The sequence below is a fragment of the Odocoileus virginianus genome, chromosome 17, assembly GCF_023699985.2.
Source record: "Odocoileus virginianus isolate 20LAN1187 ecotype Illinois chromosome 17, Ovbor_1.2, whole genome shotgun sequence".
Lineage (NCBI taxonomy): Eukaryota > Metazoa > Chordata > Mammalia > Artiodactyla > Cervidae > Odocoileus > Odocoileus virginianus.
In genome coordinates, this window is record NC_069690.1 from 4658927 (window position 1) to 4673030 (window position 14104).

At 38.2% G+C, this 14104-nt stretch overlaps 1 protein-coding gene across 9 annotated transcripts in view; it reads left to right on the forward strand.

Annotated features, from left to right (window-relative positions):
* The window catches only part of STXBP4 (syntaxin binding protein 4), a 217841-nt gene that overhangs the window by 175687 nt on the left and 28050 nt on the right, over positions 1-14104 (forward strand). The window lies entirely within an intron of this gene.

Below are 14104 nucleotides of genomic sequence, written 5' to 3' on the forward strand. Positions count from 1 at the left end.
GGACTGAACCCATATCTTTTCATCTCCTGCATTGGCAGGCAGGTTCTTTACCACCAGTGCCACCTGGGAAACCCCATATTTTATAGTATATGATATATATGTTTATATATCTTTTATATATCTATTACAGAACCGCTTTATAGAATTGTAACTATAGTTCTAAATATAGAAACAATATATATTTTAAATAGTAAGTATTTTCAATTCAGTTCAGTTGCTCAGTCATGTCTGACTCTTTGCGACCCCATGAATCACAGCACGCCAGGCTTCCCTGTCCATCACCAACTCCCAGAGTTTACTCAAACTCATGTCCATCGAGTCAGTGATGCCATCCAGCCATCTCATCCTCTGTCGTCCCCTTCTCCTCCTGCCCCCAATCCCTCCCAGCATCAGGGCCTTTTCCAATGAGTCAGCTCTTCGCATCAGGTGGCCAAAGTATTGGAGTTTCAGCTTCAGCATCAGTCCTTCCAATGAACACCCAGGACTGATCTCCTTTAGGGTGGACTGGTTGGATCTCCTTGCAGTGAGGAGTTGAAAGAGCATGACATGTATTGAGAAAAAGCAAAATGTTGAGAGTGGTTGGAACTTTTTGGCACTTTTTTTTTTTTTATGAAAGACTCTATTTAAAAATGAAAATAGAATTAAACTCCATGAAGCTACTTGTATAATTAATAGAAGGTAGTTAATTTAAACTATCTACTTTGAACTTATGAAAACATGAGCTGGTCAGAAATTTCTCTCTAGAATGTAAATTCACATATTTAGATGTATGTGTTGGTGTATGACTTTCTAAGGAAACTAAAATATTAAGATTAGGAGGAGATTGCCTAAAGTAGAAGCAACATTTGAACACTTTTGAAGTACTTATTTTTGCTATAAATACTTAACATTTTTAGCTAAAGGTATTACAAGCAATCATTAAAATACATCATTAAAGATCATTATTTCAAATCAAAGTGTAATTGAAAGTGGGAAAACAAATTTTCTTAATTAGAAAATCTCTTTGAGAGATTTCACTCGTTCCTCCTTTTTCATTCAAATTTGAGATTTTTTAATTCCTTGAGTTTGTTATCCATCTTCATTTCAGTTATTAATTAAAACAGATACATAATTTTAGAAAGGTTTGCTGAAGCTCCAGTCCTAAAACCCCAGATTCCAACATAACAGTTGGCAAATCTCCAGCCTAAGGACTTTTGTTATCAGGATCCCCAAATATAACAGCTTTTCTTTTCGTTCAATAATTTAGTATAGTTAAATGAAGGGGAAAGGAATACTTGGGGGCCTAAAGCTGTGTTTGTTGGTATAAAGCTAAGGGGAGATTTGCAGAATTGACATCCTGATTTACTGGGTATGGTTGTCTACATCAGTCAAACCAAATCAATATATAGAAATAAAAATCGACTGTTTATAATTGCAGGTGTTTTTATACTGAATTATCAGAAATTATCATCATCACTGGTCAAATGAGAGATAACTCATATTTCTTAGCTTCTTATGATATTGATGATCTTTACTAAGTGCTGCTAGATTGAAAGATGCAAATAAGGAATATGTGTTCAGGCCTTACTTTTTACATGGCACCTGTTTACGTGCTGTTTTAGAAAGTATGACTCTATAAGGCATTTGCAGAATAGACTCTGATTCATTTTAATAGATAGATATAGATGCATTTAAAAAGAAGGTAGGAAAAACAATAGGATAAATTGTCTTAGAAACACTTTTTGTCCTCCCATCTCACAGAAGATTTACCTACAGTGATAGGTTTAGCACTCAAAAGAAATTTATTTTTATTGTACTGATTGGCACATTTTACTTTTTAAATGAATTCAAGCTATTTTAAAGAAGAATATGAATTTACCTCAGTGTGGTCAATCTAATTTCTGTCAAGTAAACTGATTTACCAGTGTGCAAAATTTGGATCCATTTTTGTAACTGTATTAGCTAACTCAGGCTGCATGACTGAGTAACAACAGAAACTTTTTTCTCACAGTTCTGGAGGCTAGAAAGTCCAAGGTCAAGGTACCAGGAAGGTAGGTTTTATTCTGAGGCCTCTTCTTTTGACTTGTAGGCAGCTACCATCTTTCTGTGTACTCACATGATGTCTTCTTTATTCACACATGAGTAGGGAAAGAGGGGTCAGAATCTCTTTTTATAAGACAGTAGTTTTATTAGATCAAAGCCGCACCTCTGTGACACCATTTGTCATTAATTACTTTCTTAGATGCCCCCATCGTTATACACAACCACACTGGGGGTTAGGGCTTCAACATACAAATTTTGCGGGAACACACACATTCACTCCACAACCATAGCAAAACTGTTAAGCAGACAGTAGTTAATAATTGAGAACTAATATACTATTTACATTTGAAAGAGAAGTCTGAGTGCAACATTGTTTGCTCTGCATAGAAGTTGCATTATTAGAGTAGCATACTGGATGATGTCGAGATCAAAAGTTAAATTACTAACCTTCCATATAATTGACTTTATGACAAAGCTTCTTAACCTGTTTTGGCGTCAGTCTCCAATTTAGACAACTGAATCAAGAATTTCTAAAATCTCTTTCCACTCAAAAATTCTTTGATTCTGAGAGTTCTACTTTCAGTATGACTGAATAATCTCCTGACAGACTAACTATCTTTCAAAACTCAATTATAAACCCTGGGAAAAACAGAAAAACAACTACTTGAAGCCTCTAGAGAGTAAAATCGGGCAGATTCTGGACAGTATTCAAAAAGTGGAAGAAAGAACAAACAGGGGATAAGTGTCTTGTTTGTTCCACTTTCAGACTAAGGGCAGGACCCAGGGCTGGAACTAGAGTGAGGCAAGCAAAGCCGTGTTAAGGGGAGTGTTCACTCTTGGGTGCTGACTCTTCACTTACATGAATGAGCCTGAGGGTGAGTACCTTCTTAAATCGTGAACCATGGACACCTTGCTTGCCTCACTCTACTCCAAGACCTAACAAGACCCATGGGGCAGTAAAACTCTGATAACCTGAAGTCTGTATGACATAGAACTAGAATATGAAGTTTGAGGCAAACTTTACTGATGGAAATTGAGGGAAGAAAGTCTAGAGAGGAGACAACCAAATACAGGGCCCCCAGATTCTGTGTATAAATTTTACTTGACTCAGTGACTGACCCCAACCAAGCTCAGAGAAGATTGCAACAGCCCAGCCAAGGGGGTGTAAAAAACTGAACTAGGATTTCAGTCATTGCCCAAGACTTGAGTCTGACCAAGTAAATCTTCTGCAAAACTGAAAATATCAACACTCTTCAGAGTAATTATAATGGAATTAAGAGTTTCTACTGTATAACATTCATAATGTCCAGAATATTTAAAAAAAAGTACTCAATGTAAAAAGAAACAGGAAAGTATGACATTCTTAAGCAAAAAAACAATGAGCAGAGACTGACTCCCAAAGGATCCAGGTGCTGGAAAATGATATGAAAATGCTTTTTAAAACTATGTTCAACGAAGTAAAGGAAAATATATTCACAATGAATGCAAAGATAGGCTATCTCAGCGATAAATAGAAGTCCTTTATTAAACTAAATAGAATTTCTCAAAGTAAAAAGCATAATATTTCTAAAAATTATGGTAGTCTGGGGGGGAAATCATGGTAGTCTTGATGGGAAATCATCAAGAATGGTATCTTTCTGGGGTGATGGTAATGTTCTGTATATTGATGGTGTTTTGGATTACACAGGTGTAAGCATTTGTCAAAAATCAGTGAATGTACACTTAAGGTTTGTGCATTTTATTGCATGTAAATTACATATCAAAGAAAAAATTCTAGATATACTTCCCAACTGAAAAAGTCCCTAAATCAGAGAATTGCCTACCTCCTGACAAAGACACTCTGGTATATGACTGTTGTCTTTGAAGTTCATTCAAAAGTGGTTATTGAGTGACTATATTCCACAGTGGTGAGCATTCCAGGTAGAAAGAACAGTATCTGAAGGACCATAGAAAGGAAGACGTCAATACTTGTAGGAGACTAGACAATAAGTAAGATTACTAGGACATGAAAGTGAAAAAATAAAAGATTGAAGCTATATTTAAAAAGTGTTTTTTTAAGGAGGCTGTTTATATTGCTGCCTTCAGAGATTTCCCTGTTATTTTTAATTTAAAAGGAATAATTTATATATAACAAAAATAAGTGTGCAATTCACTGAGTTTTGATAAATATATACAGTTATGTAATGCCATCATAATCACGTTAGAGAATATTTCCATCACCCCAGAACTTGTTCACGTGCCCCTGTCCATTAGCCCTGGAGCCAGGCAGCCACTGATCTGCCTTCTGTCACTATAGTTTTGCCTTTTCGAAAATTTTATATAAATAGTATGTAGCATCTTCCACTTAGTATAGTGCTTTTGATTCATCTATGGTGTGTGCATCAATTGTGTCAGTGTTGTTCAGCAGTATTGATTGATTGATTTGATATTCCACAATTTATCCAGTCACCACTTGATGGACCTTTGAATTCTTTTCATTTGGGGCTATTATGAATAAAGCTTCAGTGAAGATTCAAGTATGTCTTTCTGTGGATATGTGTTTTGAAAAGATTTTAAATGCCACACTACAGATATTTTACTTTTTTAAGTGGTAGTCAACTATTCTGTGAGCACTAATATTCTTTGAAGAGGAGAAAAAGCAAAGTTCTTTTATTTTAGTTTATAACTCTTTAATGTAATCAGTATTGAATTTATCTGACTGCATGAAAGCTATTGTTTGAAAATTTTATCTGCTCTGCTAAAGTGTTTTTATTGCTTGTCTTTGCATCTTTTCAAAGATATATTTGATAAAAATGTAAACAAATCTTTTTAAAGGTGAATACCCAAAAGAGGGACTTCCCAGGTGGCACTAGTGGTAAAGAACCTGCCTGCCAGTGCAAGAGACATAAGAGACGCGGGTTTGATCCTTGGATTGGGAAGACCCCTGGAGGAGAGCGTGGCAACCCAGTCCAGTATTTTTGCCATGGAGAATCCCATGGACAGAGGAGCCTGGCGGGCTACAGTTCATAGGGTCACAAAGAGTCGGACACGACTGATGGAAGACTTAACACACATGCAGACACATGCAAACCTCCAAGAGAGGTTTTGTTTTTTATGATTTTTGAAAAATTTATTTGAAAGTAATGTGAAATCCTTTAATAGATTTTCAAATAATCACATTTTAAAAAAATTTACAGACAAGGATGTTAACAGCAAAATGCTACATGATTAGGTACTAGTGATGCTTAGAGTTCCATTATTTGCCCTCTGGGTAGAAACATAAATGATCTTGATTTAATTTCATCTGCTCTGTGATAATGTTTCTAAAATTGCATATCTGTTGGTCTTCTACTATCCTGTTGTCAAAATCCACAAGTAACAGTTGTGCAAATATTTGTGTGAAAATCCCCTGGTGAGTACAAAGGCCTTAATAACAACAATAAAATTTCAGATATGTGCTGGATTACCTGAAACATCAGCCTTCATAGGAGTCAAATTTCTGCAGTCAGTCAACAGTATTTCTTGAGTGCCTGGGATGTATGTGTGAGGCACTGTTCTGAATCTGGTCACCATCTACCAGTCCTTGGATAGTAGTCACTCAACAAATGTGATTAGAAAAATTGTTGAGTCAAGTTTCTAAGAGATCCAGGGCCTAGGTAGATGAGGAGCCAGAGGTACTGCTGAGAATGTTCGGGAGCTTACCCTGCTGGACAAGCATGAGGGAGATTTTGACCAGGGAAAGTTTGATGAGATTCCAAATCAGATTGAGAGACAAAATCTAGAAATTTCAGTCCACCGTCTCAAAGCTCACTTTTTCTGCCCAAGTTTACTATGCCTAAATTTAAAGAGTACCCTTTTATGTTTTCTCTCCCTCTCCCTTTTTCTGTTTCTATTTTCCTAAATCAAATTCGTCTACGTACTATTCTCAGTTGACTATTAGTTGCAGACAAATAATAGTGTCCAGTTCAGAGTACCTAACATATTGCTGATAATATGTTGTCATTAACCAGAGGAAATCAAGCTTACTTGACAGCAGCTTTACCACTCTAAGTTACTGAATTCAGTCTTGCTGAATGGAGAAGAAAGGAGAAGATGCAGTTCATTTTCCCTTCTAATATGTGGATTAATTCATTGTTCAGCAGCCACTGACCTCTTAATATCTTTATTGTTGTAACAGTAGCATTGCTTTAAGGAAATCCTGTTTATCTTTGTACACTTAAAAGTAATTAGGAACACACACACACATTTAGGCTTGATTATGCAGCAGAGAGAGATCTCTAGTGAAGAAAGTTTCAGTATGTTTTATGCCAAGTTCTATTAGTGCACAAAATGAAGTCTACTCTATGTTATTGATTTTAAGCCAAACAAACCTAAACCAGATCATTCCCCCAGCATTGTCTGAATGCCCAGAGACAATACCCAGTGAAATCCTGCATTCTCGCCTTTAGTCTGGGTCATGGGATGAAAGCTAGCCACATAGGAAAGAACATTTCAGCTGGCTTCTCGAATGTCTGCATATCAGAGTTCAGGGAAATCACCCCATGGTTTTAACTGTAAAAATAATTGCCTTTTGCATCTGTTGGGAAAAGAAATGTAGAAAATAAACATTAGCTTTCTCCATCTTCCTAAGTGGGTATTAGGGTAGTAGTTGCCCAAAAAGAGTGACAAGATAAAGAGGACTATGAACCACCAGATAACCTCTAGGAATATTTTTTACCATTTTGTTCCTTTAATATATTACAGCTTTTAACGTGCTCAATGAGTTACCTGTAATTGGAAAAAAGTCTAATTATGTTAACATTTAAACTCCTAAATTTGAGACATACAAATATAAAAACATAAAATCTTCCTATATTATATAGTCATTTGCTTTTTTGTTTGTTTAGATGATAATGTGTGTTGTTGTTATTCAGTCGCTAAGTCATGTCCAACTTTTTGTGACCATGAACTGCAGCAACGCCAGGCTTCCCTGTCCTTCACCGTCTCCTGGAGTTTGCTCTCAAGCTCATGTCCATTGAGTTGATGGTGCAATCCAACCATCTCCTCCTCTGTCACCCACATTTCTCCTCCTGCCCTCAGTTTTTCCCAGAATCAGGGTCTTTTCCAATGAGTCGGCTCTTCACACCAGGTTGCCAAAGGATTGATGGGTTTGATCTGCTTGCTGTCCAGGGGACTCTCAAGAGTCTTCTCCAGCATCACATTTCAAAAGCATCAGTTCTTTGGTGCTCAACCTTCTTTATGGTTCAGCTCTCACATTTGTACATAACTACTGGAAAAACCATAGCTTTGGCTCTTTAGTTCCTCTTCGCTTTCTGACGATGTATGTAACCATGTGTAAAAAATCAGGTCACAGATCCAAAATTGTCTGTGAATATAGAGTGTATGCCAGTCTAATGTTAAGGAGTGTTTAAAGCACAATTCAGGAAATCTATATAGTTTTTTAATAAATTATTTCCTTAGAAAGTTTTTATACTTAAAATACTATATTATTTGGTTATTTGTAGGTTATAACCATCTCTCAGTATAATGGATTCCTTTTTCATAGGAAAATTAGCTAGTACTTCTTTTAAAATTGGCACTGCAGGTCATACCTACAAATTAACTTGTACAGTCATAAATCTCACATTAGAATTTCTCTGAAATAGACTGCTTTGTGTTTAAGCCTAAAGATTATTTCAGTTTCTTTCAAAAGAGCATTTTTCTAGGTAATGCAGAATTTGAGATGTTGAAGAGTTGTGTTTTTGTTTTGGGGTTTTTTTTTTTAGTTCTTCAAAAAATTAATCAAAATACTTTTGGACCATTTAAAAATATTGATTGTTAGCAATGCTAACAAAAGTTAAGGAAATGGAAGCAGTATGACAATAGTTAAAAGCGTAGGCTAGCACCACTTTGCTTGGGTTCAAATTATGACTGTACCATTATTAACAGAATGACAAGGGGCAAGTTCTTAAACCTCTTTATTCCTTCAGTTTCTTCTCAGTAAGATGAGGTTAATAATAGCACCTATCTCAAATGGTTGTTAAGAGTAAACTGAGTTAATATTTATAAAATATTTTTATAAATCTATAAAACATTTGATAAATACATAGTTTATTGTTAGGATAGTGATTCTCCACATTATTAGAGGCTGATCGGTCTCATGTAATCATCTTTTGGACAAAACAGTATTTTCCATCTATTCTATTTGAATTTTGGAATTTTCTATTAGGACCAGGGAGATAAGAGATGGGTTCCACAGTGGTTAAACTAGAGCTGGCTAGTACCAGCTTGTAAGAATTTTGTGAGCTAATTGTGAAACATAACCATTGTTAACAATTAAAAATTACATTAAATTTTCAATTTAAATATTTTTTAAAAAGAAGAATAAATACTCAAAACTTACCACTTCCTAATTATTTTTCTTATCTTTGTCGTTGAGGTTATTTATGTCTCTTATTTCTGGGAAATCTACATCATAGAGTACCACTGCTCATTTCTTCCCAGCTCTATAGTTCAGTGACATCACATAAGTAGCTTGGAATCAGTCATTGGTAGGAGTATTTACACCACAGAAATCAGTAAATACTGTAAATTAGGGCTCCTTCTGCCCCCAAAATCTGGTAGTTATACATTTATCATCACACCACTCAGAGAGTGTCAGATTGTCCCACTGGTTTCTGTTATTCTTTTACTAAATGTTAGCATGAGTGAAATAGAGATGATATGATTTCCTGTATTAAGAGAGGATTGTAAAAAAAAAAAAAATCCCAGCATATTAGTAGAGATTTCCCCTGTAGATAAACACCTTTCCTGTATTAAACGTCCAGAATACTCTGTCTCTACAACCATAAAAGATGAAGATGGAGCTAGTGTTTTTCTTACTCTGAGTAATAGCGGTCTCCTTTAGTATATCATTGCATAGTTATATATTCTTGATAAGAGCCTCATGATAACCCTGTCAGCTAGGCAAGATGACTGCTCCTCTCACTGCCATACAGACTCCACAAGATTACTACTTTCCCATGGTTTTTCAGTTTATAGTTGAGGGATATTACATATAGATTCAGGTTTGTGACTGCAAAAAAAAGGTCACTATGTGATGAATGTTACATTCTTTAGTGAAGCTTCCTTAATTGTGAGTTAGAGATTCTCTTTTTTCTCATAGCCACCTTTCCCCGAGCTTTTTCCCTCTCCTTTCTCTTTTTCTCAAGATGCATGCATGTGTGCTAAGTCACTTCAGTCATGTCCAACTCTTTGCAACCCTATGGACTGTAGCCTGCCATGGGATTCTCCAGGCAAGAACACTGCAGTGGGTTGCCATGCCCTCCTCCAGATCTTCCTGACCTAGGGGTTGAACCCGGTCTCACGTCTCCTTCATTGGCAGGCAAGTTCTTTACCACTAGTGCCATCTGGGAAGACTTTTCTCAAGATATCAGATGCTAAAAGTCAAATGTGTTTGAGTTTTTATAACAATTACACTAGCAAATGTTTTTTCAGATAGATTTGGTTATTGAGCTCTCTGAGACTGATGCTATTGTCTTTGTTGTATTTTTAGAATTCTCATTCTCCATCATTTTTCCCCATCCCAGCTCCTGCCGTCATCTGTGTGAGTTCACCACCTTTACTTTCCAGCTCATTTTGTCCAATGCCCATTTTTCCCCAGATTACTGTGGTCTTCCACTCCCACCACAGTCCTTGGCACCAACAGACAGTGGTTCAGACTCCTAACTCTCCCACTCAAACCTCCCAGCTTTCCAGCTCAAAACATGGTTTACTGTCTTCAGTAAGATCTACTTTCTCTGTCCTTCAACTTCCACTGTTATTCTCATCTTCTTGTTCAGCTTAAAGCCTGGTGCCCATTATTCCAATCATTCTCACACATTCCCTCAGCTCACGTGGCGCTCTCTCCTTCCATCCTGTCATTTAACAAGACTCTGGGCCTCAACAAGCTCAGTCTCTACCTTCTGCAGAATATACCCATGTAATGAGCAACCCTGCAGTCACACAACCATAATTCACTCTATTCCACTAGATCTTTTAGTGTGTAGTTATCTTAAAGCTCAGTATTGTCTCTGGATCTGGTTCTGTTGGCGGTTTTATCTTTTGGCAATGGATCTTTTTTATTTCCTCTTGCTTTTCTGTGTCTCATAATTCTGATTGTCATTCACTGAAGGTACAAAACTATAGGGACTGAGGCAAGTGTTATTTAAACTCAGATCAGGCCTGTATCTTCTCTGTCAGGCCTTTATGGGGGGGAGGGCTATTCACCCTCATTTGTAGGCAGGCTGGTTTTGCATTTTGTTTCTAGGCTTGTGCTAAGTTTGCCACAGGCTTCACATTCCTCCAGTGCTTGACTGCTGTCGCCGTGTGCTTCGGTGAGGTCTGGGGTGCTGGGGGTGGGGACCCTCAGTATACCTGCTACCGACTCAGCGCATGTTTCCTGTCTGCTCTCTCGCCTTCCCCCAGAGCAGGCAGCTCGGTGCCAGGTGAGTGGTGGGTGTGGGGAATGGGGGCTGTAGGAGGGGCTCTTGGCTTTCCTACTGCAGTCTCTGGGTGTTAGGCAGGCCCTATGCCCGAGTCTCAGGGATAGGACTTTCTCCACCTTCCTGTCCCTGCTTAGCGAGCTCCTAAGTGCTCAGGTGGGTTTCCTGCCCCCTGCTTGTAGGTCAGACTGTGCTTCATTCGCATCAGAGTGGGACTCTAGATGTGGAAGGCCTCCTGCCCTCACCTCTCCGGTGACATAGTGTCAGTGCAGGGTGAAGACATCAGGTTTTCTACCCACCCCACCCCCAGGACAAAGGCAGTTTCCTGCAGTCTGGGAGGGACTGGGGCTCTGACGGTTCCTTGCCCCGGCCCCAGGAACAGATGAGCAGCCTTGTGTCACACAAAGTCCTGTCCACGGTGTGGGAGTTGGAGTGGCCCTTGCTTCTCCAGCTGCCGCAGCTATTACTTCATGTCAGAGAAGGATCCAGGGCGTGGATGATACGCCTGCTGCACCCTGGAACCTGCGCGGGTCCTGTGTACACCGCACCACCCAGGGACTCTGTCCAGTCTCCTGCCCACCCTCAGTCCTTCTCATGAGAGAAAGCAGGCTCTCTTGTATCTAGGGCTCTGGGGACACCAAACTACCTTGCTAGCCCATAGGCAGGCTTTACAGGTTGATTCCAGTTTTAGCTGTCTTCTTCTTGCCTCCTGTAATGGCAGCACTTTTTCCTGTGCTCTGCCAAGAGAGAACGAGTTCACATGGCCCATCTTCTCTCACAGGGACTTATCACCCTTTGGAATTCAGGTCAGCTGAGGGTCACTCAGTGAGGAACCAGTCTCTGAGCTGTGCAGCTTTCCCCATGTAGGGTCAGAACAACAGTGTCTTGCAGCTTTCCTCATCTTAAGCAGCAGCAGATCTCCTGCTTCCCTTTTAAGAAACTTGCAAACAGTTTTACCATGGCCTGCAAACCCTGCAAGGTCCTATCTGCCTGTCTCCCCACACAGTCTCCCATGGCTCCTCTTCGCCCTCGCTCACCACCCTCCAGTAACAGTGCTCTCTCGGTCCCGCAGGCCGAGCTCGTCCCCCTCCCAGAGCCTTTGCACTTGCTGTCACTCCGCAGCCTAGAGCGTTCTTGCCCACATCTGTACCCGTGTGACTCCAGCAACTCCAGGCAGTCTTCCTCACAGCTGGACAGTATCCCCGTATCTAACATATTGTCTTTAATCAGTCCCCAAGGGTGGTTATTTAGATTTTCAGTCTTTTATTTTTATAATTAATTATCTTGTACATAAAGGTTATCTGTAAGATAAATTCTTAAAGAACTGCTGGATCACATGGAACCAGTTCCAGGCTTTCCCTGGTGGCTCAGATGGTAAAGAATCTGCCTAAAATGCGGGAGAAGTGAAGTGAAGTCGCTCAGTCGTGTCTGACTCTTTGCAACCCCATGGACTATAGCCTACCAGGCTCCTCCGTCCATGGCATTTTCCAGGCAAGAGTACAGGAGTGGGTTGCCATTTCCTTCTCCAATTCCTGGGTCAGGAAGATCCCCTAGATTCACTATGTGAATTCACTATTTACAGTGACAGCCCACTCCTGTATTATTGCCTGGAGAATCCCATGGACAGAAGAATCTGATGGGTTGCAGTCTGTGGGGTCACAAAGAGTCAGACACGACTGAGCAGCTAACACTTTTCAGCCTAAGTGGTTAAGGGTTTGGGCCCTACTGTCTGCCGATGTAACTTGGGCAGGTGATGGAAGCTGTCCATGCCTGTTTCCTCATTTGTAAAATGAGGGTAATAACAGTACCATTAAAATTGTGAGATATGAGAAAGTCAGTACATGTGTAACAAGTGTCCAACACACGGCCACTCCATCATTGTGAACTATTGTTATTGGCATTTAAAAGTTTAGGTAGACCTTGACACGGTTCTCCCATACATGTGTTATCATATCTATACTCCCGTCAGTATGAGAATATTGCCTCTTCATACCCTCAACACAATGTCTTATTAAACTACTTTTTACCCTTCACGAACATGATGAATATGGCCTCTCATGATAGTTTAATTTGTATTTTTCTTGTGAAGAGTGAAATTAAGCTTATTTTCATATTTTAAGTACTTTTGTGTCCTGAATGTTCTACAGACTCCTATTTGTCATTTCCTTTCTTTTACTAATTTATGGAAGTTATTTATATGTTAAGGAGTTAAACTTTTGTCTGTGCTATGAATTACTGTTTCAGAGTATCCAGTACTTTTCTTTCCTCGTACTTATTCCTATTTTTGATGATGTCTTTATTTATGATTACTTTTTTAATGTTCCATAAGACCAAGGTCCAAGTTTATTTGTTATTCATTATCTATCAAACACCAAGTAAAATGCTGAACACATAAAAATAATCAATTACAAAAAATGATCAATAAATATTTAATGAATGGGCCAAATATGACAAAGAGAACTTTAATACATAAGTAGACTGGGGAAATGGAAGGGAGCTATTTTGTATGGGCCTGTGAGGAGTTTGGTTTTGGATACATGGAGTGTTAGGTGACAGCCAGTATTCTAAGTTGAATTTGCAGGAGACTCCTACTTTGGCAAAGTACTCATGAAGAGTACGCTGGAACAAATGATCTGTGATGGAAAGAATGTTATGTGAGGGTTCATAAACAAATACTTGCAGTCAGAAACAATAGTTGTCATAACAGTTCTAAAGCAAATATGAAAAGAAAAGGAAAATAAGAGCATTATATATTTGCAAGTATAAAGATGTGGGGAATGTAGAAAAATGTTAATGCCTTGGGTCTATTTCTAGTATAACAATTATCAAAAAGTATTTAGATAATATGTTTTATTTATACCCAAATCACTCACTATGAAGTGATGAAAACTTTTACTATGGGAAAATTGAATCCATCATAGTTATACAAGCTTGTAGAAATCAAATATCCTTTCTCTATAAAGTAGGATATTTGGTTTATCAGTATATTGTGGTTTTTAATTTATAAATGGACAGTGATTGTGTTTTCCATCAATGAACTCTCACTGAAAGATAGCCACTATCACTTTAATCCCCAAGTCTGTTTTTTCAGACTGTATTACGTGCATGAAAAAGAAGAAACCACCCTGTCTTCTAAAAAGAAATGCTGTTTTTTCAGAACAGATAATTTATTCTAAAATATTATTTCATTCACAAAAATATCTTGAGGGCTACAGTCATTGAATAATCATTTTGACTTATATAGGTATGAATTGGTACCTTTAATAAATCTGTTGTGAAGTTATAGTCCTTGTAATAATTGTAAGAAAAGAATCAGGTAGATACTCTGTTTATATGGCATGGGAATGTGGTATCCCAAAGTCAATCTCAAGTTTCAAAGGATCCTATGGATTAAAAGATACTGTCTTTAAAGTATGCATATTTTTTCTCCTTGTTGAAAAAAAAAAAAGGCCTGTGAATTAAGATTAGAAATATGACTGTAACTGCACTTGACAGACAAGTCATTTAAAGAAAAATCTTAGTCACATTAGAATGACTTTCTACTTTTAGCATGTCTTTGCCTTATTGATTAGCATTCCTGGCATTTCTGAACATTTTTGTCATAGAAGCATGGTTTTTGTGTATAGTCATCAGATTCTTCC